This window comes from Triturus cristatus, chromosome 12 (genome assembly GCF_964204655.1).
Source record: "Triturus cristatus chromosome 12, aTriCri1.1, whole genome shotgun sequence".
Classification (NCBI taxonomy): Eukaryota; Metazoa; Chordata; class Amphibia; order Caudata; family Salamandridae; genus Triturus; species Triturus cristatus.
In genome coordinates, this window is record NC_140595.1 from 46,682,028 (window position 1) to 46,708,005 (window position 25,978).

Consider the following 25,978-nt stretch of genomic DNA (forward strand, 5'->3'; position numbering starts at 1 on the left):
TGTGCATGTTGATACCCCCCGCCCCCACCCCGTTGAGTACGTAGATAATTGTATGTAGAAAATGATTGCGACTCGTTGAGGGCTAGGAGAAACCTTTTAATTAATTACCAGGTGATTAAACACCTGATTCCAGGCTGGATCCAGACCGGGTCTTGCTGTCAGCCAGAGGGGGCCGATCCCACATTTGAGGGGTGCTGGTGCGGCATCAGATGCGATCCGTCAGTAAATAAAGCGATAGCAGGGTGTGAAGAGCCGCTCCGCGCGCTCCGGGACGGGTCTTGCCGCCAGCCGCCAGGAGGCTGAGCCTGCACCGGAGGGGGCGCAGCCGGAGCTGCGAGGGCAGACACTGGCACCAGCGGGCTGAGGGCAGCCGGGATGGCAGCCGTGGGGCCCGAGCCCCGGGGGCCTCTGAGGGGCCTGGGAGATGGGACCTGAGGCCAGCGCAGCCAGCCCCCCGGAGAAGAAGGGGCCGTTGTCTTCACAGCAGCCCAGCTGTCCCCCAAGTGTCAGGGGCAGGGGGCAGCGGCTGTCGGGCTGAACCCCCCCAGCTCCCCGAGGGGGGGTCGGCATCTTGGTGTGTGCACAGGGGGCACTCGCGGACCTGCCCTCCTATTGTTTCCCTCTCCTCCGCCCTGTCCCCCACCCCTGTCCACACCCACCCCCTCCGGACAGGCTGCCAGGCAGGGACAGGTGCTGGAGGTCCGCGCAGGAGCCGCGGTGGAGTTCGCAGTCAGACCGGGCTGCTGCTGGACCGAGCGGGGGCTGCTCCGTGGACTTGGAAAGCCCGCTTCTTCCCAAGGTAGGACATGCGTACCCCGATCCTTGCTTGTGCGCCCCGAACCCCTCTGCAAGCTGCGCGCGCCTGCAGGGACCCCGATCTCTGAGTGTGCCAACCCTATAGAATGTGTGCGCGCTACGAAGCCATGTAGAGACTGTGTGCGCTGCAGGGACCCCGATCTCCGAGTCTGCCATCCCTATAGGAGGTGTGTGCGCCACCAACTCATGTGCAGGCTGCGCGCGCCAGCAGGGACCCCGACCTCCGAGTGTGCCATTCCTATAGGAGGTGTGTGCGCCACCAACTCATGTGCAAGCTGCGCGCGCCAGCAGGGACCCCGACCTCCGAGTCTGCCATCCCTATAGGAGGTGTGTGCGCCACCAACTCATGTGCAGGCTGCGTGGCAGGGACCCCGACCTCCGAGTGTGCCATTCCTATAGGAGGTGTGTGCGCCACCAACTCATGTGCAAGCTGCGCGCGCCAGCAGGGACCCCGATTCCCGAGTGTGCCATCCCTATAGGAGGTGTGTGCGCTACGAAGCCCTGTAAAGGCTGTGTGCGCCGCAGGGACCCCGATCTCCGATCGTGCCATCCCTATAGGAGGAGGTGTGCGCCACGAAGCCCTGTAGAGGCTGCGTGCGCCACCAGGAACCCTTATCATCCGCTGGAGCTGCGCACCCCGATCCCCGCGTGTTCCTTCCCTACAGGAGCTGTGCGCCCGAGTCCCGCGCAGGCTGCTGAACCTCTAGGCACCAGATCTCTAAATGTACCGTCCCTACAGGAGCCTTGCACCCCAACCCCTATAGAGGCTGCGTGAGATACCAGGCCCCCGAACACCGAGTGATCCTACAGGAGCTGTGAACCCCGAAGCGCTGTACAGGCTGCGCGAGTCCACCTTCCCCCCCGTCTCCAAGTGTGTTATCCCCACAGGAGCTGTGCGACGCGAACCCTGCACAGCCTGTAGACCCTTCCCTGCACCCCGATTCTCTCCTGTACCACCCCAGCAGATGTGCGCCCCGATCTGCAAGCGCCCCGATTCTCTCCTGTACCATCCCAGCAGTAAATGTGCGCCCCGATGTCAAAGCTCCCTGACTGCCAGGCACCCAAGATTGAACACGCACCCCAGAAACAACATGCATCCAAGAACCAAGCTCCACCCCAAAGCATAACGCATCCTAGGGGGAAAAACAGGGACCCCACATTTGCTCCGCGTGAACACACACCGCAAACGAAATGCGCGGAACGTGCACCCCTAGTCTCAGCCTCCTAGTCACATAGGTGGAACACGCACCCTGGAATTGCAGCACGTGAACAATATTCACCCAGGAAGCTCGCTCCCACCCCCTGCACCCCGGATACACACATGTACTGTACCCGTCCGCCCAGCTGCCCACACGTGAAGCCCCGTAGGTGCAGCCGTTCACCTCCTGCAGAGGGTCGGCTCAGATGGAGCACGCACCATGCGCAGGGCGCACTCAGTGTGCAGAGGGTGGCTTGTGCCGCTACAGTACAGGTACAGTCACCTCGAGCACTCGTGCAGCTACAGTACAGGCCCCTCGTGCACTCCAGGTATAGGCACCTCGAGCACTCGTGCAACCCAGGTAAGGTCACCTCGTGCAGGTGTGCAATCCAGGTGCCGGCGCCTCAAGCACTCATGCAACCCAGGTACAGCACCTCAATCACTCGTGAAACTCAGGTACAGGCACCTCAAGCACTCGTGCAACCCAGGTACAGGCACCTCGTGCACTCCAGGTGCAGGCGCCTCGAGCACTCCAGGTGCAGGCACCTCGTGCACTCATGCAATCCAGGTACAGGCGGCTCATGCATTCGTGCAGCCCAGGTACAGGCACCTCAAGCACTCATGCAACCCAGGTACAGGCACCCAGAGCACTCATGCAACCCAGGTACAGGCACCCCAAGCACTTGTACAACCCAGGTACAGGCACCTTGAGCACTCATGCAACCCAGGTACAGGCACCTTGTGCACTCATGCAACCCAGGTACAGGCACTCATGCAACCCAGGTACAGGCACCTCAGGCACTCCAGGCACAGGCTCCTCAAGCACTAGTGCAGCCCATGTACTAGTACCTCGTGCACTCTAGGTACAGGCACCCAGAGCACTCATGCAAACCAGGTACAGGCACCTTGAGCACTCATGCAACCCAGGTACAGGCAACTTGTGCACTCATGCAACCCAGGTACAGGCACCTCAGGCACTCATGCAACCCAGGTACAGGCACCTCATGCACTTGTGCAATCCAGGTTCAGGTGCGTCAAGCACTCGTGCAACCCAGGTACAGGCAGCTCAATCACTCGTGCAACCCAGGTACAGCCACCTCGAGCACTCATGCAACCCAGGTACAGGCACCTCATGCACTCCAGGTGCAGGCACCTCGAGCAGTCGTGCAGCCCAGGTACAGGCATCTCAAGCACTCATGCAACCCAGGTACATGCACCTCGAGCACTCATGCAACCCAGGTACAGGCACCTCCAGCACTTGTGCAGCTCAGGTACAGGCATCTCGAGCACTCGTGCAACCCAGGTACAGCCACCTCATGCACTCCAGGTACAGGCACCTCGAGCACTCGTGAAGTCACATTACAGGCACCTCCAGCACTTGTGCAGCTCAGGTACTGGCACCTCGAGCACTCGTGCAGCCACAGTACAGGCTCCATGGGCACTCATGCAGCCACAGTATAGGCACCTCATGCAGTTGTGCATCACAGGTACAGGCCCATCGAGCACTCATGCATCCACAGTACAGGCTCCACAGGCACTGGTGCAGCCCAGGTACAGGCATCTCAAGCACTTGTGCAGCCCAGGTATAGACACATTGAGCATTTGTGCAGCCCAGATACAGGCACCTCATTCACTCATTCAGCCCTGGACCAGGCACCCCATACACTCATGCATCCACAGAACAGACACTTCAAGCACCCATGCATCCACAGTACAGGCACCTCATGTACTCATGCAGGCACAGTACAGGCACCTCAAGCACTTGTGCAGTAACAGTACAGGTTCCACATGCACTCATGCAATCCAGGTACAGGCACCTAATGCAACCTATGTGCAGGCACATCATACAAAATATACAGCCCAGAAACCTCGTACAGAACACATGACCAGGTACAGGCACCTCATGTAGGGTAATATGCACATCCCGCACATGCCCCTTTAATGTGTGAACACCATTCTGCAGCTTCTATGCACACCACATATGAATGTCCCCATCATTGATAGCTCCCTGCCCCCACAAGAGGTGCCAGGAATCCGGGGCTCGTGCACCATGGATAGGGCGCAGAGGGCTCCTGCACCATGAATAGGACACACACAGGACTCAAGCACCACGGATAGGGCACACACCGGACTTGTGCACTACTGATAGGGCGCACAGGTCTCGTGCACCATGGATAGGGCACACAGGTCTTGTGCACCATGGATAGGGCACATACAGGGCTTGTGCACCATGGAAAGGGCACACACAGGACTCATGCACTACGAATAGGGCGCACAATAGTCTTGTGCACCACAGATAGGGCACACATGACTGGTGCGCCATGGATAGGGCACACACAGAACTTGTGCACCCCAGATAGGGCACACGCTGGGCTTGTACACCACAGATAGGTACACAGGGCTTGTGCACCACAGATAGGGCACAGGGGGCACAGGCAGGGCTTGTGCACCACAGATAGGGTAAACAGGGCTCATGCATGATGGATAGGACACAGGACTTGTGCACCACAGATAGGGCATACAGTACTCATGCACCACGGATAGGGCACACAGGACTCATGCACCACAGATAGGGCACAACGAGGGCTCATGGACAGGGTTCACAGGGCTTGTGCACCACAGATAGGGCACACAGGTCTCGTGCACCATGGACAGGGCACACAGGACTCGTTCACCATGGATAGGGCACACAGGACTCGTGCACCAAGGATAGGACTCACAGGACTCGTGTACCACGGATAGGACGCACAGGACTCGTGCACCATGGATAGGGCACACAGGACTCGTGCACCATGAATAGGGCACACAGGACTTGTGCACCATGGATAGGGCACACAGGACTCATGCACTACAGATAGGGCACAACGAGGGCTCATGGACCATGGGTAGGGCACGCAGGACTCGTGCACCATGGATAGGACTCACAGGACTCGTGTACCACGGATAGGACGCACAGGACTCGTGCACCATGGATAGGGCACACAGGACTCGTGCACCATGAATAGGGCACACAGGACTCGTGCACCATGGATAGGGCACACAGGACTCGTACACCATGGATAGGGCACACAGGACTCATGCACTACAGATAGGGCACAACGAGGGCTCATGGACCATGGGTAGGGCACGCAGGACTCGTGCACCATGGATAGGACTCACAGGACTCGTGTACCACGGATAGGACGCACAGGACTCGTGCACCATGGATAGGGCACACAGGACTCGTGCACCATGAATAGGGCACACGGGACTCGTGTACCACGGATAGGACGCACAGGACTCGTGCACCATGGATAGACCGCAAAGGGCTCAAGCGCCATGGATAGGGAGCACAAGACATGTGTACCACAGATAGTGCACACAAAGGTCTTGTGCACCACAGATGGGGTACACATAGTTCGTGTACCATTGATAGGGCGCACAGGGCTTGAGCACCACAGACATGGAATACATGGTTCGTGCGCCACGGATAGGGCGCAAAGGGCTTGGGCGCCACGGATAGGGCACCCAGGACTCGTGCGCCACTGATAGGGTTCCAGATCCATGTGCACAGCCCCTGTTAGCGCTTCTACGCCCTCCTACTGCATACAGTCTTGCGGGGTCCTGCCGTGACCTCCAGGTCCCTATGCACAGCCTCAGATGGCGCTTCTATGCCCCTACCACAGCATACAGCCCCGAGGGACCTGCGGCGTCCGCAGGTCACCAGCTATTGAAGCTGCATAGACCCCCCTCCCTCCTTTAACCTGCCGTCAGTGAAGCAGCTACAGCAAAGAGCACTGCCCCGCCCACCCCCTGACCGATGCCCAGGCAGGGGGCACACATTCCCCTTGCTTTCAGATGTCACTCCGTCCTGTTCCCCATGACCTGTAAGAAAGGTCTACCGACCGTGCCCACAGACCCGGCCCACTCTGAGGTGTGCATTGCCGTCCTCTTCTCCATGCCATCCTGACCGGGCGCCTGTACCCACTGTGGCCGATGCCCTCTGGCGTTACGTGCTCTTGAGGTGGGCCACCTCTTGTGTCCAGCACCCCCATGCATACAGTGCCACCCACAAGTCATTCGCAAACTATTGCCAGCACTCACGGTGCGCAAATCCCTTCCCACCTCGTCTATCCCGTGCCAGCCGCAGATATCTGTGCTTAGGTCATGCAGTGCCCGACGTCCCCACTGTCCAGTGCCCGCAGGAGCTGCCAGTAACAGAGACGCAGTACCCGAGGGTTCCACAGTTTAGTGTCGGCGGGAGCTGCCGGTGCCAACGGCGCGCAGTGCCCGTCGTCCCCGCTGCCCTTTGTCCTCTGGAGACTGTACCTAAGGCGCGCTGTGCCCGTCGTTCTTACCGTCCAGTGCCCGCCGGAGCTGCCAGTACGCTGTACCAAGGGCGCGCAGCACCCGACCACCCTCTGCCCTTTGCCAACTCGCCATGCCTCTACCCGGGGTGTGCCCAGTACCCCTGGGGCTACCTATGCCAGAGGTGGGCAGTGTTTTTCTATGGTTTGCCCCAGTGATGTTCCTGTAGTTTACATTGGGGTTATGTCGCCCCCTCTTTACCGACTTTCTGCCACCCTGTCTTTCCACTGCCCAGTGGGCCGCCCTTTCCCGAGATGCGCAGTACCCCTGCCTGCTACCTGGAGCTCGCTGCCCCGAGGCCTTGGCGCCCCTCCCACCACCCTCGCCCTGCTTGGCACCTCACATGATTAAAGGGTGCAATCAGCCTGGCACCCTCCTCCCTGGCAGGGTGCTCCTGTTTCCGGTTGTCGGGGTTGCAGGCAGCGAGGAGCCAGTGCACCCCTTGCCCTCTGCACAGGTCTGCTTCAGCTCTTCAGAGGAGTGAGTCTGGGGGTTCAGAGCCCTCCCCACCCCCAGATAAACCGTAGATTCTGAGCATGAGGGTGGGGTGGGCATCATTATCAGGGCGAAGGGCGGACAGGGCAGGAGGAGGGGGCACACCTTGGTCGGGGCTATATCCTTCCAGGCTGGCAAACTGCGGAGCGCTAGGGCTTGTCTGGTTAGTGGGCACGGTGCCCGGCCTTAGGGGCATGCCTTCTCCTTCTCGTCTAGGGCCCAGGAAGGAAGCAGCGAGCACTGGCATGCGTCTCACAGAAGGGGGCATCCGCAAGACACAGTGCTCACATTACTGGACTGGACAACCAGGGGTGACTGCCCACCGTGCGGGCACGGGGTTGGGAAGGAAGAGCCACTGCCCGTCTTCCGTGCCAGGGGCGAGAATGGGGGAACCCCGCTGACTTTCCAGCGTAGAGGCATGGGCGACAGCAGGGTCACCACTCTTATTTATGGCAGAGGGCACGGATGTAAAATGATGCTGCCCACCCTTCAGGGTTGGAGCAAGATCCCTTTGGTGGCAAAGGCCATCCATGGCCAGGTAGGTGGGCGTTGCCCACAACTCTGAAGCTGTGCCAGTCCTCCGGGGCACTGCTCCGTCTCCAGCCGGCACAGGGCTGCAGCGGGCATCGCTCGGAGGCATTGACTGGCACTGCGTAGCTTCCCCATCGTCGGTGAGGGATACAAGCACGTCTGTTAATCCCTGTGCCCACTGGCAGAGGGCATTTTCTGGCCCCAGTCCCCTTATCTGTCAGCAGGGAGCAGTGTTCGTTATGTCTCTGGCTGGCATCTCTCACCAGGGAACAGTATTTTTTTAACTGGTCTGATGCCAGGGTGCAGAGGGCAGTGCCCACTTTCAGATTGGAATCCTTCATTAAGGTTTATTATTCGTTCACGGGGCTAGTGCCCGGTTACATGGCAGCGGAGGGAAGCTTTCACATTGCCCCTGGGTGCCAAGCAGCATCACTCGGGTTAGGCCGCGGTACATGGCAGGAGCGGCACGTAATTTCTTTTATTCGGTGCCAGGATCTGGGGGGCATGGACCAGTGTCAGACCTGGTACATAGCAGCAGTGAGTCGATGCTTCTCTCGCGCGGTGCCAGACTGTACGGGGTATCGCCCAGTGTCATGCATGGTACATGGCAGCAGTGTCGCTCTCGCGCGCTGCCAGGCTGCAGAGGGCATCGCCCAGTGTAACGCCCGGTGCATGGCAGCAGTGTGTGGATGCTTCTGCTGCTTGGTGCCAGGATGTAGAGGGCATCGCCCAGTGTCATGCCTGGTACATGTCAGCAGTGAGTCGATGCTTCTCTCGCGCGGTGCCAGGCTGCAAAGGGCATCGCCCAGTGTTATGCCCTGTACAAGGCAGCAGTGAGTCGATGCTTCTCTCGCGCGGTGCCAGGCTGCAGAGGGCATCGCCCAGTGTCACGCCCGGTACATGGCAGCAGCGTGTCGATGCCTCTCTCGCGCGGTGCCAGGCTGCAGGTGCAGCACAGTGCATTGTCAGGTGCCCGTGGGCTGGAGGGGGCGTGTGCTTGTTGTGATAACCAGCGGCACGCGGACTTGTGTCTCTGCTTCAGATTTGCATCGCTTGTGTTGAGCCAATATTACCTCGCGGGTCCTCGTCTCCCCTGGCAACCGCTCCAAGTTCCAAGCTGGAAACAGAGCGCCCTCCTCCGAGGACCCGGGTTCTGCCGGAACGCTCATCCGATTGCGGTGTAGGACACCAGCGCGAGCTGTAATGTTCCTAAAGAGTCTGCTGTAATGTTTGTGAGCTTGTGTTAAAGAGCTCCGGAGTCTGCTGTAATGTTGGTTACATTTTGGCAGAGCACTAGACTGAGCTCCAGCCTGGCACTGAGGTACAGAGCTCCAGTCCAGCACTGAGGTACAGAGCTCCAGCCCAGCACTGAGGTACAGAGCTCCAGCCCAGCACTGAGGTACAGAGCTCCAGCCCAGCACTGAGGTACAGAGCTCCATTGCCGCTGTAATGTCGGTTAGATTGAGGTACAGAGCTCCAGTCCAGCTGTAATGTCAGTTAGATTGAGGTACAGAGCTTCAGTCCTGCTGTAATGTTGGTTAGATTGAGCTACAGAGCTCCAGTCCTGCTGTAATGTTGGTTACATTGAGGTACAGAGCTTCAGTCCTGCTGTAATGTTGGTTAGATTGAGCTACAGAGCTTCAGTCCTGCTGTAATGTCCGTTGGATTGAGGTACAGGGCTCCAGTCCTGCTGTAATGTCGGTTAGATTGAGGTACAGGGCTCCAGTCCTGCTGTAATGTCGGTTAGATTGAGGTGCAGAGCTGCAGTCCTGCTGTAATGTCGGTTAGATTGAGGTACAGGGCTCCAGTCCTGCTGTAATGTCGGTTAGATTGAGGTACAGAGCTCCAGTCCTGCTGTAATGTTAGTTAGATTGAGGTACAGAGCTTCAGTCCTGCTGTAATGTCGGTTAGATTGAGGTACAGAGCTCCAGTCCTGCTGTAGTGTGGATTAGATTGAGGTACAGAGCTCCACTGCCGCTGTAATGTCGGTTAGATTGAGGTACAGAGCTCCAGTCCTGCTGTAGTGTGGGTTAGATTGAGGTACAGAGCTCCACTGCCGCTGTAATGTCGGTTAGATTGAGGTACAGAGCTTCAGTCCTGCTGTAATGTCAGTTAGATTGAGGTACAGAGCTTCAGTCCTGCTGTAATGTCCGTTAGATTGAGGTACAGAGCTTCAGTCCTGCTGTAAAGTTGGTTAGATTGAGGTACAGAGCTTCAGTCCTGCTGTAATGTGGGTTAGATTGAGGTGCAGAGCTCCAGTCCTGCTGTAAAGTTGGTTAGATTGAGGTACAGAGCTTCAGTCCTGCTGTAATGTTAGTTAGATTGAGGTACAGAGCTCCAGTGCTGCTGTAGTGTGGCTTAGATTGAGGTACAGAGCTCCACTGCCGCTGTAATGTCGGTTAGATTGAGGTACAGAGCTCCAGTCCTGCTGTAATGTCGGTTAGATTGAGGTACAGAGCTCCAGTGCCCTGTGTAATGTTGGTTAGATTGAGGTACATAGCTCCAATGCTGCTGTAATGTCGGTTGGATTGAGGTACAGAGCTCCAGTGCTGCTGTAATGTCCGTTAGATTGAGGTACAGAGCTGCAGTTTCCGCTGTAATGTCGGTTAGATTGAGGTACAGAGCTCCAGTCCTGCTGCAGTGTGGGTTAGATTGAGGTACAGAGCTGCAGTGCCCGGTGTAATTTCGGTTAGATTGAGGTACAGAGCGCCAGTGCCCTCTGGCGCTGTAATGTTGGTTAGATTGAGGTACAGGGCTCCAGTCCTGCTGTAGTGTAGGTTAGATTGAGGTAGAGCTTTAGTCCTGCTGTAATGTTGGTTAGATTGAGGTACAGAGCTCCATTGCCGCTGTAATGTCGGTTAGATTGAGGTACAGAGCTCCAGTCCTGCTGTAATGTCAGTTAGATTGCGGTACAGAGCTCCAGTCCTGCTGTAGTGTGGGTTAGATTAAGGTACAGAGCTCCACTGCCGCTGTAATGTCGGTTAGATTGAGGTACAGAGCTCCAGTCCTGCTGTAATGTCGGCTAGATTGAGGTACAGAGCTCCAGTCCTGCTGGAATGTCGGCTAGATTGAGGTACAGAGCTTCAGTCCTGCTGTAATATTGGTTAGATTGAGGTACAGAGCTCCAGTCCTGCTGTAATGTTGGTTAGATTGAGGTACAGAGCTTCAGTCCTGCTGTAATGTTGGTTAGATTGAGGTACAGAGCTGCATTGCCGCTGTAATGTCGGTTAGATTGAGGTACAGAGCTCCAGTCCTGCTGTAATGTCGGTTAGATTGAGGTACAGAGCTTCAGTCCTGCTGTAATGTTAGTTAGATTGAGGTACAGAGCTCCAGTGCTGCTGTAGTGTGGCTTAGATTGAGGTACAGAGCTCCACTGCCGCTGTAATGTCGGTTAGATTGAGGTACAGAGCTCCAGTCCTGCTGTAATGTTGGTTAGATTGAGGTACATAGCTCCAATGCTGCTGTAATGTCGGTTGGATTGAGGTACAGAGCTCCAGTGCTGCTGTAATGTCCGTTAGATTGAGGTACAGAGCTGCAGTTTCCGCTGTAATGTCGGTTAGATTGAGGTACAGAGCTCCAGTCCTGCTGCAGTGTGGGTTAGATTGAGGTACAGAGCTGCAGTGCCCGGTGTAATTTCGGTTAGATTGAGGTACAGAGCGCCAGTGCCCTCTGGCGCTGTAATGTTGGTTAGATTGAGGTACAGGGCTCCAGTCCTGCTGTAGTGTAGGTTAGATTGAGGTAGAGCTTTAGTCCTGCTGTAATGTTGGTTAGATTGAGGTACAGAGCTCCATTGCCGCTGTAATGTCGGTTAGATTGAGGTACAGAGGTCCAGTCCTGCTGTAATGTCAGTTAGATTGCGGTACAGAGCTCCAGTCCTGCTGTAGTGTGGGTTAGATTAAGGTACAGAGCTCCACTGCCGCTGTAATGTCGGTTAGATTGAGGTACAGAGCTCCAGTCCTGCTGTAATGTCGGCTAGATTGAGGTACAGAGCTCCAGTCCTGCTGGAATGTCGGCTAGATTGAGGTACAGAGCTTCAGTCCTGCTGTAATATTGGTTAGATTGAGGTACAGAGCTCCAGTCCTGCTGTAATGTTGGTTAGATTGAGGTACAGAGCTTCAGTCCTGCTGTAATGTTGGTTAGATTGAGGTACAGAGCTGCATTCCCGCTGTAATGTCGGTTAGATTGAGGTACAGAGCTCCAGTCCTGCTGTAATGTCGGTTAGATTGAGGTACAGAGCTCCAGTGCCCTGTGTAATGTCGGTTAGATTGAGGTACAGAGCTCCATTGCCGCTGTAATGTCGGTTAGATTGAGGTACAGAGCTCCAGTCCAGCTGTAATGTCAGTTAGATTGAGGTACAGAGCTCCAGTCCTGCTGTAGTGTGGGTTAGATTAAGGTACAGAGCTTCAGTTCTGCTGTAATGTTGGTTAGATTGAGGTACAGAGCTCCACTGCCGCTGTAATGTCCGTTAGATTGAGGTACAGAGCTCCAGTCCTGCTGTAATGTCGGCTAGATTGAGGTACAGAGCTTCAGTCCTGCTGTAATGTTGGTTAGATTGAGGTACAGAGCTTCAGTCCTGCTGTAATGTTGGTTAGATTGAGGTACAGAGCTCCATTGCCGCTGTATGATCGGTTAAATTGAGGTACAGAGCTGCATTGCGGCTGTAATGTTGGTTAGATTGAGGTACAGAGCTCCAGTCCTGCTGTAATGTCAGTTAGATTGAGGTACAGAGCTCCAGTGCTGCTGTAGTGTGGCTTAGATTGAGGTACAGAGCTCCACTGCCGCTGTAATGTCGGTTAGATTGAGGTACAGAGCTTCAGTCCTGCTGTAATGTTGGTTAGATTGAGGTACAGAGCTTCAGTGCCGCTGTACTGTCGGTTAGATTGAGGTACAGAGCTCCAGTCCTGCTGTAATGTCAGTTAGATTGAGGTACAGAGCTCCAGTCCTGCTGTAGTGTGGGTTAGATTAAGGTACAGAGCTCCAATGCCGCTGTAATGTCGGTTAGATTGAGGTACAGAGCTCCAGTCCTGCTGTAGTGTGGGTTAGATTGAGGTACAGAGCTCCACTGCCGCTGCAATGTCGGTTAGATTGAGGTACAGAGCTTCAGTCCTGCTGTAATGTTGGTTAGATTGAGGTGCAGAGCTTCAGTGCTGCTGTAATGTCGGTTAGATTGAGGTACAGAGCTCCAGTCCTGCTGTAATGTCAGTTAGATTGAGGTACAGAGCTCCATTGCCGCTGTAATGTCAGTTAGATTGAGGTACAGAGCTCCAGTCCTGCTGTAATGTCGGCTAGATTGAGGTACAGAGCTCCAGTCCTGCTGTAATGTCAGCTAGATTGAGGTACATAGCTTCAGTCCTGCTGTAATGTTGGTTAGATTGAGGTACAGAGCTTCAGTCCTGCTGTAATGTTGGTTAGATTGAGGTACAGAGCTCCAGTCCTGCTGTAATGTTGGTTAGATTGAGGTTCAGAGCTTCAGTCCTGCTGTAATGTTGGTTAGATTGAGGTTCAGAGCTTCAGTCCTGCTGTAATGTTGGTTAGATTGAGGTACAGAGCTCCAGTCCTGCTGTAATGTTGGTTAGATTGAGGTACAGAGCTCCAGTCCTGCTGTAATGTCGGTTAGATTGAGGTACAGAGCTCCAGTGCCCTGAGTAATGTCGGTTAGATTGAGGTACAGAGCTCCATTGCCGCTGTAATGTCGGTTAGATTGAGGTACAGAGCTCCAGTCCTGCTGTAATGTCAGTTAGATTGAGGTACAGAGCTCCAGTCCTGCTGTAGTGTGGGTTAGATTAAGGTACAGAGCTTCAGTTCTGCTGTAATGTTGGTTAGATTGAGGTACAGAGCTCTACTACTGCTGTAATGTCGGTTAGATTGAGGTACAGAGCTCCAGTCCTGCTGTAATGTCGGCTAGATTGAGGTACAGAGCTTCAGTCTGCTGTAATGTTGGTTAGATTGAGGTACAGAGCTTCAGTCCTGCTGTAATGTTGGTTAGATTGAGGTACAGAGCTCCATTGCCGCTGTAATGTCGGTTAGATTGAGGTACAGAGCTGCATTGCCGCTGTAATGTCGGTTAGATTGAGGTACAGAGCTCCAGTCCTGCTGTAATGTCAGTTAGATTGAGGTACAGAGCTCCAGTCCTGCTGTAGTGTGGGTTAGATTGAGGTACAGAGCTCCAGTGCCGCTGTAATGTTGATTAGATTGAGGTACAGAGCTTCAGTCCTGCTGTAATGTTGGTTAGATTGAGGTACAGAGCTCCAGTCTTGCTGTAGTGTGGGTTAGATTGAGGTACAGAGCTCCACTGCCGCTATAATGTCGGTTAGATTGAGGTACAGAGCTGCATTGCCGCTGTAATGTTGGTTAGATTGAGGTACAGAGCTCCATTCCAGCTGTAATGTCAGTTAGATTGAGGTACAGAGCTCCAGTCCTGCTGTAGTGTGGATTAGATTGAGGTACAGAGCTCCACTGCCGCTGTAATTTCAGTTAGATTGAGGTACAGAGCTCCAGTCCTGCTGTAGTGTGGGTTAGATTGAGGTACAGAGCTCCACTGCCGCTGTAATGTCGGTTAGATTGAGGTACAGAGCTTCAGTCCTGCTGTAATGTCAGTTAGATTGAGGTACAGAGGTCCAGTCCTGCTGTAGTGTGGGTTAGATTAAGGTACAGAGCTCCAGTCCCGCTGTAATGTCCGTTAGATTGAGGTACAGAGCTTCAGTCCTGCTGTAAAGTTGGTTAGATTGAGGTACAGAGCTTCAGTCCTGCTGTAATGTTAGTTAGATTGAGGTACAGAGCTTCAGTCCTGCTGTAATGTCGGTTAGATTGAGGTACAGAGCTCCAGTCCCGCTGTAATGTCCGTTAGATTGAGGTACAGAGCTTCAGTCCTGCTGTAATGTTGGTTACATTGAGGTACAGAGCTTCAGTCCTGCTGTAATGTTAGTTAGATTGAGGTACAGAGCTTCAGTCCTGCTGTAATGTTGGTTAGATTGAGGTACAGAGCTTCAGTCCTGCTGTAGTGTGGGTTATATTGAGGTACAGAGCTCCACTGCCGCTGTAATGTCGGTTAGATTGAGGTACAGAGCTTCCGTCTTGCTGTAATGTCGGTTAGATTGAGGTACAGAGCTCCACTGCCGCTGTAATGTCGGTTAGATTGAGGTACAGAGCTTCAGTCTTGCTGTAATGTTGGTTAGATTGAGGTACAGAGCTTCAGTCCTGCTGTAATGTTGGTTAGATTGAGGTACAGAGCTTCAGTCCTGCTGTAATGTTGGTTAGATTGAGGTACAGAGCTTCAGTCCTGCTGTAATGTTGGTTAGACTGAGGTACAGAGCTCCACTGCCGCTGTAATGTCGGTGAGATTGAGGTACAGAGCTCCATTGCCGCTGTAATGTTGGTTAGATTGAGGTACAGAGCTTCAGTCCTGCTGTAATGTCAGTTAGATTGAGGAACAGAGGTCCAGTCCTGCTGTAGTGTGGGTTAGATTGAGGTACAGAGCTCCAGTCCCGCTGTAATGTTGGTTAGATTGAGGTACAGAGCTTCAGTCCTGCTGTAAAGTTGGTTAGATTGAGGTAAAGAGCTTCAGTCCTGCTGTAATGTTAGTTAGATTGAGGTACAGAGCTCCACTGCCGCTGTAATGTCGGTTAGATTGAGGTACAGAGCTCCAGTCCTGCTGCAATGTCCGTTAGATTGAGGTACAGAGCTTCAGTCCTGCTGTAAAGTTGGTTAGATTGAGGTACAGAGCTTCAGTCCTGCTGTAATGTTAGATTGAGGTACAGAGCTTCAGTCCTGCTGTAATGTCGGTTAGATTGAGGTACAGAGCTCCAGTCCTGCTGTAGTGTGGGAAAGATTGAGGTACAGAGCTCCACTGCTGCTGTAATGTCGGTTAGATTGAGGTACAGAGCTCCACTGCCGCTGTAATGTCGGTTAGATTGAGGTACAGAGCTTCCGTCTTGCTGTAATGTCGGTTAGATTGAGGTACAGAGCTCCACTGCCGCTGTGATGTCGGTTAGATTGAGGTACACAGCTTTAGTCTTGCTGTAATGTCGGTTAGATTGAGGTACAGAGCTCCATTGCCGCTGTAATGGCGGTTAGATTGAGGTACAGAGCTCCAGTCCTGCTGTAATGTTGGTTAGATTGAGGTACAGAGCTCCACTGCCGCTGTGATGTCGGTTAGATTGAGGTACACAGCTTTAGTCTTGCTGTAATGTCGGTTAGATTGAGGTACAGAGCTTCAGTCCTGCTGTAATGTTGGTTAGATTGAGGTACAGAGCTTCAGTCCTGCTGTAATGTTGGTTAGATTGAGGTACAGAGCTTCAGTCCTGCTGTAATGTCGGTTAGATTGAGGTACAGGGCTCCAGTCCTGCTGTAGTGTGGGTTAGATTGAGGTACAGAGCTTCAGTCCTGCTGTAATGTTAGATTGAGGTACAGAGCTTCAGTCCTGCTGTAATGTCGGTTAGATTGAGGTACAGAGCTCCAGTCCTGCTGTAGTGTGGGAAAGATTGAGGTACAGAGCTCCACTGCTGCTGTAATGTCGGTTAGATTGAGGTACAGAGCTCCACTGCCGCTGTAATGTCGGTTAGATTGAGGTACAGAGCTTCCGTCTTGCTGTAATGTCGGTTAGATTGAGGTACAGAGCTCCACTGCCGCTGTGATGTCGGTTAGATTGAGGTACACAGCTTTAGTCTTGCTGTAATGTCGGTTAGATTGAGGTACAGAGCTTCAGTCCTGCTGTAATGTTGGTTAGATTGAGGTGCAGAGCTTCAGTGCTGCTGTAATGTCGGTTAGATTGAGGTACAGAGCTTCAGTCCTGCTGTAATGGCGGTTAGATTGAGGTACAGAGCTCCAGTCCTGCTGTAATGTTGGTTAGATTGAGGTACAGAGCTTCAGTCCTGCTGTAATGTTGGTTAGATTGAGGTACAGAGCTCCAGTCCTGCTGTAATGTTGGTTAGATTGAGGTACAGAGCTTCAGTCCTGCTGTAATGTTGGTTAGATTGAGGTACAGAGCTCCACTGCCGCTGTAATGTCGGTTAGATTGAGGTACAGAGCTCCATTGCCGCTGTAATGGCGGTTAGATTGAGGTACAGAGCTCCAGTCCTGCTGTAATGTTGGTTAGATTGAGGTACAGAGCTCCACTGCCGCTGTGATGTCGGTTAGATTGAGGTACACAGCTTTAGTCTTGCTGTAATGTCGGTTAGATTGAGGTACAGAGCTTCAGTCCTGCTGTAATGTCGGTTAGATTGAGGTACAGAGCTCCAGTCCTGCTGTAATGTTGGTTAGATTGAGGTACAGAGCTCCACTGCCGCTGTAATGTCGGTTAGATTGAGGTACAGAGCTCCAGTCCTGCTGTAATGTTGGTTAGATTGAGGTACAGAGCTTCAGTCCTGCTGTAATGTTGGTTAGATTGAGGTACAGAGCTCCAGTCCTGCTGTAATGTTGGTTAGATTGAGGTACAGAGCTTCAGCCCTGCTGTAATGTCGGTGAGATTGAGGTACAGAGCTTCAGCCCTGCTGTAATGTCGGTGAGATTGAGGTACAGAGCTTCAGTCCTGCTGTAATGTCGGTTAGATTGAGGTACAGAGCTCCAGTCCTGCTGTAGTGTGGGTTAGATTGAGGTACAGAGCTCCAGTCCTGCTGTAATGTTGGTTAGATTGAGGTACAGAGCTCCAGTCCTGCTGTAATGTTGGTTAGATTGAGGTACAGAGCTTCAGTCCTGCTGTAATGTTGGTTAGATTGAGGTACAGAGCTTCAGCCCTGCTGTAATGTCGGTGAGATTGAGGTACAGAGCTTCAGTCCTGCTGTAATGTCGGTTAGATTGAGGTACAGAGCTCCAGTCCTGCTGTAGTGTGGGTTAGATTGAGGTACAGAGCTCCAGTCCTGCTGTAATGTTGGTTAGATTGAGGTACAGAGCTCCAGTCCTGCTGTAATGTTGGTTAGATTGAGGTACAGAGCTCCAGTCCTGCTGTAATGTTGGTTAGATTGAGGTACAGAGCTCCAGTCCTGCTGTAATGTTTGTTACATGTGTTTACGAGCTCCAGTGCAGCTGTAATGCTGGTTACATCTCTCCGCAGCCGCATGGTTAACCCAACGAGCTTTAAAGCTGTTTTTAAAAAACCCTCCTCCTGCTCGAGCGTTGATGCGCTATTGTTATCCGTCTGAGCGCCTTGAAGCCCTATCTCTGAGCTTTGTGAGGAAATTTACTGTCAACGCGAGACTATGACAAAGAGCCAGAAATCATATTTTTTTTTGTGTGTTGAAAAACTGTGTTTTGAATACTGGAGGAGAAAGCTGTGAAAATGTGACACATGGGAGAGAAAAAAGCATAATGCTTTCAAAGCGAAAACAGTGAGACAGCGGCAAGGTGCTGGGTAGGAGATAAGTGTGAAGAACAAGCGGCGAAAGTGATGCAGGCAGCGTTAAAAATGCAAGCATAAGCGGAACGCGTCCTCTTTGAAGTCGGCAAACATATACAGGTCCACATAAACACTTGCACACACACAGCGCTACCGGGATCACTTTACCCGCTCTCAGCGCACCCGCGCCGCTCTCTCTCAGCCCGTGACCTTGCGCCACCGGGGCGGGCCCAGGACCAGGCGCCATCAGCGTGCAGGAGGTAATCGCCAGGTTTGCTCAGTGGGTTCGTGTGTCTGTTGGAGTGATCTGCGTGTAATCTGAAGGTCAAAAGTTTGAATCTGTCAGCAGGGTCATCCTAGACGTTTATCCTTCCGAGGTCGATTCTAGGAGAACTGTTGAATTGGGTCTTTCGTAGCAACTGCTATCAGAGAGAGGTGGTTATGGAGCGCTGTGAGATGTGAACCTCAAATTTATTTTGACAAGAAAAGCCTGAAATGGAACACGTATGTCATGTTAAGTCCGTTTGTATAGCAGAATTTTACTGTTTGTGTGGCCCATGCACTGGAGACTGTAGTTTTGTTTCGTGATAAACTATCATATATTTTATAGACTCCTGCAAGTGCACGATCGACGAAATTTATTGGGAAATGATGGTTTAAAACTTTAAATGAAGGGCCACTGGTTGTATGCTGTTCTGTGTATTTTCTGTGTCAATGTGGATTTGCCACATAATCTATCACCTGCCTCATAATTTGCAGATTTTAACAAAAAAACTGTTTCACGCTCAAACAGATCAAAAGTAACTAAAAACATGGAGTTGCTGTGCAGCGGCAGCGCCTTATGCCGCGGAACTAGCCACTTATCTATTGCTGTATTTAGGTCCTAAAGTGATATTAACGATGGGAAGCCTTTGCCCAGATAGTGTTAATATATGCTCATGACAAAATACTCAAGTAATACTGACACAAAATGGGGCACATTATGCCACACAATTTACCTAATTTATTCCACATAATTCCAGATGCCCTGATTGCACGCAATAGTGGCTCCAACGTCATGATTGTGGTCTGTTTGGAGGATTTTGCACATTGGCCTGGGTGCCAAAAGTTGTTGTGTCCCTAATGTCACTGCATTTGTCAGCAGAGAGCGTGCTACTCACTGAGCCATGCTATTTGCTGTGTTTTATAAAGCAATAACTTGCAGCATCAAACACCATATCAGCATCGTATTAAAGCCCGAACACCATACCAGCATCGTATTAAAGCCCGAACACCATACCAGCATCATATTAAAGCCCGAGACGGCTTAATGATGAAACAGGTATATAATTAGTAGCATTATGCAGCTCAGGCTTTAGAATTGTCTCTGTGAGCTGATTACACGATCAATATATCGATCATGTATATCAATAAATGAAGTTAAACTGTCTTTCGACCCTTAAATAGCGTTCGGTTTGTGCTGCCTGCCCGGTTCAATGGTACTGATTTTATTGACCCCAGAAAAGCGAGGGTCTATTCAACCACTCATACACACCTACCTCACAGTGTAGGCATTAACAAAAATAATAGTGGATTACTTGATGTACAAATGAGCAAATCAATTAATCGGACTGACAGCCTGTTAGATGTCGATATAGCATATACACCAAACAGATTTCAGTCCTTGTACATTCCTTGAACTAAAAGTCCAGACTGCGATTAGTTAACGTCAATTCCAGTAATGACAAATAACAGATGATTCAGCCCGTGTATTGACTGTGTGACTGTATCAGGAAGATGTAAAAACACACCTACTACGCTAAATGAAGTCTATTATTCTTGATATAGTTTGGACTAGGGTTCATGGATTTTTCTGGGATCTTGCCGTAACATGTTGTGGCAACGGATGTGACAATAGTGTGTGAGCACCAAAGTATTGCGATCACTAGGCTTTAAAGGTGGGGATGTGCGACACTTACACCACAGTTGCCCTTCTTTGTTCATGAGTGTATGCATTAACCTCTTGAGCTAACACGCTGTCTCAGGGGGGTCTCATGCAGGTCCTCTGATTAAGGATGCTGGTAAGATGTTATATATAGCTGGTGGCGACCTAGTCAAGGCTTGTCTGAGGGTGAAGGAATTTGGCCATTTCCGAATCAGTTCAGGTTTCCTTTGGCTCTCAGCCTGCACCCCAGAGGTTCTTGAATGTGAGCTGCAGGTGCTATGAAGTCACCCCATTTCGCACATGACCCCTTCAGCCAGCTCGGACTGTTTGGTAAAAAGCATCTAGCACTCTGCGACTTGTAGTTCCATCACTGCGCATTATAAGTAGGGCTCCCGGTTTTATGGTATTTATTTTTTTAACATTTCCATCTGTATTTATCCATATTTATTTGCTGGCTCAGTTCATTGGTATTTTTCCATATTTATTTTGTGTTTTGAGATTAAATGGAGCTGTTAAATGGTATATTTCCACGTTTATTTAACTCTTGGACGTGCACTTCTACATGGATGCCTGTCACGTTTTAGCAAATTAAGCAGCCACTTATAACAAAAGACTACACTCACAGGGACATATTAACGTTATACTACAAATATGTGTTAGCATATTCCTGTATTTAAGGAAATCTCATCCTGTTTTTTTAACTCTCTATGCTGTCTGTCTGCTCAGCTGTTGTCTGAAATTCATGAAAGACAGCATGGAGAGTCTCTCAAAAGAAGCACCATTCTCAGTATTTTTCCATTTTTTTAAATGAATACGGACAAGAAATACATCGTTTTCTGTCTGTATTTATCTGTAAAAATCAGTAAAAACTGAAAATCTGAAGCTTTAATTATAAGCAGGTCCAATGAAAAAACGTGCCTGCTCAACAGCAGCTTTTTTTGTAAATATGGTTTTGTTGCGCACTGCACGTACTGCGCCATCTACTGTCTTTGCATATTGTGCCAAAAATGTTGTTTGTAGCTCAAACAGATCAAAAAAGATTAAACAAATGATGCACAGCGGGTGCTACACGGCGCCACACACTTTGCAAAAGTGATCTGGTCTCCATTTAGTGGCTAATTGTCATCATCAGGCATTAAAAGAGATGACAATAAGTCCCATTTTGTGTAAAACATTGTCATGAGAAGGACCAGGGGAAGGCTCCTATCTGCAGCAGCAAATGAAAACCATGAAGTCGTTCAAACTGAGGGGACATAGCGATTCATTCTTTGACAAAATCATTTTTTTGATGCCATATTCTCAAAGTAGCACTTCTCACTAGTGCCTCGCACACTACCCATGTGCACCAATGGCTTCTTTTTCTTACGGAACGCCAATCGGTGAAGCCATAAGAGCTGCTAAAATCTCGAGCTCTGTCTCACTAAATATTCAACCAAAACGTAATTCACCATTTATAACAAAACTGGAAGGTAATTGAGTTATCTTATCCAGATCGAATCGAGCCGTTCTAGTTTGAGCCAATTCATTATGAGCTCACAGAATGTTCATACCCTAAGGGTCTTCAGTCTACATATATATTTTTGGTCCTGAAGATGGTCTTCCTGATACTTTACAAGACCGAAACGTCGACAAATATAACCCGCTTTCAGCATCATTGTGATTAAGCAGTTGATCATCATATGTTAAATGACAATTTGTTCAAATATATGGAATGGGTTGTTACAAAAATGATTATGAGATCAAATCTTAGTAAAGGCTAATTTTCTCAATTACGTTTGTTTATGTGAACTGACTTTTGTACCCTCATCTTATGCTATTTATTTACATAAATTTGTATAGAAAAATAATACACCAGTTTGTCCTAGTTTGTTTTGACTTCGTTCAATTTTGTTTGTTTGAGCTTGTTTGTTCTGTTTGAGTTTTGTTCTGATTTAGTCCTTTGAATTAATTTTTTTCTAAAACTGAGTTTAAACAATTCAGTTGATTGGGGCCACTGCTTTGGGTTCTCTTAATTGATCTATTAGAAATAAAATAGAACTGTGTATATAAAAAAATCCCTTGTAGGCACCTTCACCTGACAAGAAGTTTTACCCAAGCCTCCAAGGGTTTATAGGGTCACCCAATTTTCAATTATTATATTCTCAAAGTAGCACTTCTCACAAGTGCCTAGCTCGCTACCCATGCGCACCAAGCATGCTTATATAGGATTTGTGGACAGGTAGAGAGGAGGGGAACCCACCCTACTCTCCTGAGCTCCGAGGATACTTTAGAGAAAGTCACCTCAGTTTCCACCCTGCCCAGCAAGTGAGTACTGAAAGCCAAGCCCCTCTTCCTGTTCTCCACACAGTAAGGGGGGGGGGGGGAGACTGTCCCACTCTCCAACCGACCGCAGGGGGTTGGCCCATCTCCCCACCTCCTTGGCCACCCACAATTGTAACAAAGTAACAGCTTGTCCACCCCTGACAGCCTTTGGGGAAAACAGTTATAGCTGCTTCAGTCTGAAGAAGTGCCTCCTGTCGTCTTAAAGGGTCATGAACTGCCCCCTCTGTTTTCCTTCTTTGTGAGCCCACTAAAAAGTGTCGAAGCCACAGCCGCAAAGAACTCTGGGCCTGGTGTATGGAAGGGTTTTACCCATTCTGTGTCTATAGGGCAATGCGTCGGTTCCTAACTTCTGCATTCCTATTTAAGGGGACAATGCTGCTTTTCCATGATGTTCAGGGTTAGTAAAGGGAATGATAAAACAAGCATTTGCAATGCAATAGGTCTCGCATTTACGCGAGTTTGAGCTATTGACATTGCAAATGGCAATGCCTTTTATTCTTGTTTTCGTTTTTAAAACATAAATAAAAGGCATTGTCATTTGCAATGTCAATAGCTCAAACTCGCATAAATGTGAGACCTATTGCATTGCAAATGCTAACGGCTGTCCTGCAGTTCCCCCGGGGCACAAGCAAGCATCCACTTCTGTGAGGACAGCTGATCTCAGCAAAAAGACAGAAGTGGATGCCTGCTTGTGCCCCGGGGGACTGACATTTAAAAAAAAAAAAACACGCGAAACGGCCTTTTTTTTGCTATGTCAACAAAATGGCGTGGGACTGTCCACAGTTCCAGGGACACGCGCATGCTGTTTGCAATGGACAAATGGCTAGAGCAGCCATCTTTGTCCATTGCAGATGCAAGCATGAGGGCCTTGGCAGAATTGATTCCAAAAGGTGCTCTCCTGATTCCAAAAGGTGCTCTCCTGGCTAGGCCAGCGCATGCGCTGCTTTAGCCAGGCGAGACCTAAAAAAAAGTTTGAAATGTGTACTCTCAGGTTTCTAATCTCATATGGGTGTAGATTTCTGACATTTTGGACTTCACAAAACTTCTGCTAAGAGACCTTTGATAGTCGCAGATCACCAAGCAAACACCTGGAAAACTTTGTGATTGCAATTTTTGCCTGTGAGAATGTGCACATGTATATGGTTGCAGGGAGAAACAAGCATTGGTAATGCATCGGTTTCGCCTATGTTATACTGTTTTTATCAAATAACCGTCCGGGACGAAGGAAAGAGCTCCCTGACAAGTGTCACAGAGTGGAGAGAATGTGGCACAGTGGCCAGAGCTGCTGACTCAAGAGCTGGGGATCCCGGTTAGAGTCTCAGCAGAGCAGCATCCTGTGAATCTGGGCAAATCACTTAATCTCTCTGTTGCGCTATATAAATCTGCTGCAAAAACGAAAAGCAGTAAGAAGCAAAACTGTATGAAAATAAAGTTCCACCAAAGCGGATGTGAACAGTATTCTGGGTACGGGAAACTGATAAGAGAAGCAGATGAGGAACAAGCATTGGTAAATGCAGGAAAATATGCCACAGCCAATAGAAAGGGAGGGGAAGTAAATGAAAAGCACACGAACTAATGAAACACCAGGAAAGAGAGGGAGCTGGATGTAATCTCCTTTCAAGTTTAGATTAAAAACAATAGATTTTTCAAGCACAGCGCAAAGCTGTGCAGGTGAAGCCTAAAAAATGAGACAGTGTGAACCCTGACTTCACATCCTCCATCTTTTAAATGTACCCACTTCTTTTTCTCATCCTCAAAAGGGATTTAATCCTGTCATTCACAGAAGTAAATCTCTGGCCGTTTTTAAGTTGGGAAGGTTGTAGAAAAAAAGTTTCTGAATGTTCACAAAAGAATAGTTGTCGGTGTTCACACATTTGCAGGGCATTCCCACCCTAAAATGTCTATTCCCGCCCCATATCTACTGACATAAAAATCTTCTTGCCCTGAAACATGTTAATCTCCAAAAGCCATTCTTGGCTTGAAGGGCTAGTCAAGTAGTCGATTGTCACAAACATAGAAGAAGGACACACGGAACAGCAACACCATTAACCTCAGGATCATGGTTTCAAGTACTGGTACATTAGGCCTTTTAAGGGTGCTTGGCGGCTGCTTCAGCCATTAATAACGTCGGAGTACGCAACATGATTTGTTATTATCTGCTATGCTACGCTATTCTATATTTCTATGTTATGCTATGCTAAGTGTGTTGTTCATGTCCTAAAATGGCCGCCATATTCCAAGCCACCAGGCAGCTCCCTTTGATTCCTGTTTTGAAACTGGCAGCAACAGGCAGTTGGGCTCCTGGCCTCCCCTGATGGGCCACAGTTGTGGACTCAATACAAGGAGCCTGTTATATGGTGTTTTTATTGGCTAAGGGCTGTGAACTGTCTGGGAAAGTTCACCAGAAAGGAATCTGAAAAGGAGACACCTGTTTCTGAGAATCAGAGGGGAAGTTGCTTGGTTCTCAGAGAGAAGTTTCTCTTGTGAGGTGGGACCTCTGGCTGGACTATGACGTCAGAACTCAACTCTGATAAGTTATTAAAAGCTATTTTTGAGTTCACGCAGTAGCCCTATAAAAGCGTAGTCAGGAAGTTATAAGGAAGGGTCCTGGCCTACGAAATCAGCACGCAGGCGGCGGCCTCTAGAGAAGATAAGAAAGGCCGGTTATGTGGCCTCCTAACTGAAGGATACAGTAGTTTATTCTGCTGTAACAAGAACTTATCTGCATTGCTAGTTTCAGGAAGTTTAACATATTAATTAAATGAACGCATCCAGACCAGATCCATATTATCTAGAGAATTGTGGTGATAAGAAAGGTGTTCAACGATAGATTAATTTTTTGTAATGTTTTTACATTTTAATCTGATATTTTATGATAAACGTATTTTAATTAATATCTAAAACATATATCTATAATATACTTTATTATGCTAAATGGTCAACAGTAACCGCAAAAAGTGAGATGAGAGATTGACCAATGGCCTGCAGCCCCTTGACAGTCAAATCTTTTTCCACAAATTCAAAGTTTTTCATTGGGAACCTCTGTACCCTTCCGATGTGCAAACATGTTCACTTCAAGGCGTACATATCGACAATGAAGCGCCCAAACGCGAATTAAAGGCTCACTTATCGGCTGATGTCGCCACAGCACACAGTTACAGGGCCATGGAGTTCTCATCAATGGAGGAAATTGAGAATCTTGGATAAACCAGAGCTCAAGAGATCAAGAAACTGCACCTCACCTACGACTTGTTGACTCTATGAGTAGATGTGCACAAGAAGCCACTGTGTAACTCAAGGGAGGTGTGGGAGGCGAGTCTAGGTACATTACAACACAATTATCACAGTCGACTACGAATATCAAGCTATGGTTGTGCATAACACAAAACGTTTAATAATATCTCATATACCCTAAATATATTTACACTATAAACAGTAATCAGAAAGTAAAAACCACACAAAACACAAATGTAACACAGCGATGATACAGTGTCATGGAAATCCCACAGCGACTGCGGTAATCCCTCGTCGGAATATAGTAACCAGGTAAACTGCTTGTTAAACTCAGTATACAACACCAATATCAGGGGCCCTAGTTAAACACTCAATTTGATGTTCGCTCAGCCCTATGGCTCTTATGTTTTCAAAGCTTGGAACACACCTGGAACAGACAGACATGGACTCATGCAATGCAGAACAAGGACAGAGGCAAAGGTTTAAGAGGAGACCATTGCAACAATGGAGGATTGCAATCTTCCTGACAAATTTGGTTACTTTGATCTCCTAAAGGTTTGCAAACATCTACTTAGCACAGGGCACACCAAAGCACTGGCCACTAAGGTGGCAGGGGATCCCACAAGGAAAGGCGGCCATGTGTTAGAGGTTAGTACAGGCTTTTCCAACAAGTAGCTACCCGGTTACCTAAAACTAGGTCTGGAGCCCATCCTACTAAATTAGATGTTTTTGCTTGGTTGAATTAATATATGGATACCAAAATTAAAAAGTGTGTACTCGA

At 49.8% G+C, this 25,978-nt stretch overlaps 1 protein-coding gene across 1 annotated transcript in view; it reads left to right on the forward strand.

Annotated features, from left to right (window-relative positions):
• Positions 1-251: 251 nt before the first annotated feature.
• SEMA6B (semaphorin 6B) overlaps positions 252-25,978 on the forward strand; it is a 300,458-nt gene continuing 274,731 nt past the window's right edge. The window contains exon 1 of the mRNA XM_085638458.1: positions 252-799. The gene's annotated coding sequence lies outside the window, so the exon portion shown is untranslated. The remainder of the gene's footprint in view (positions 800-25,978) is intronic.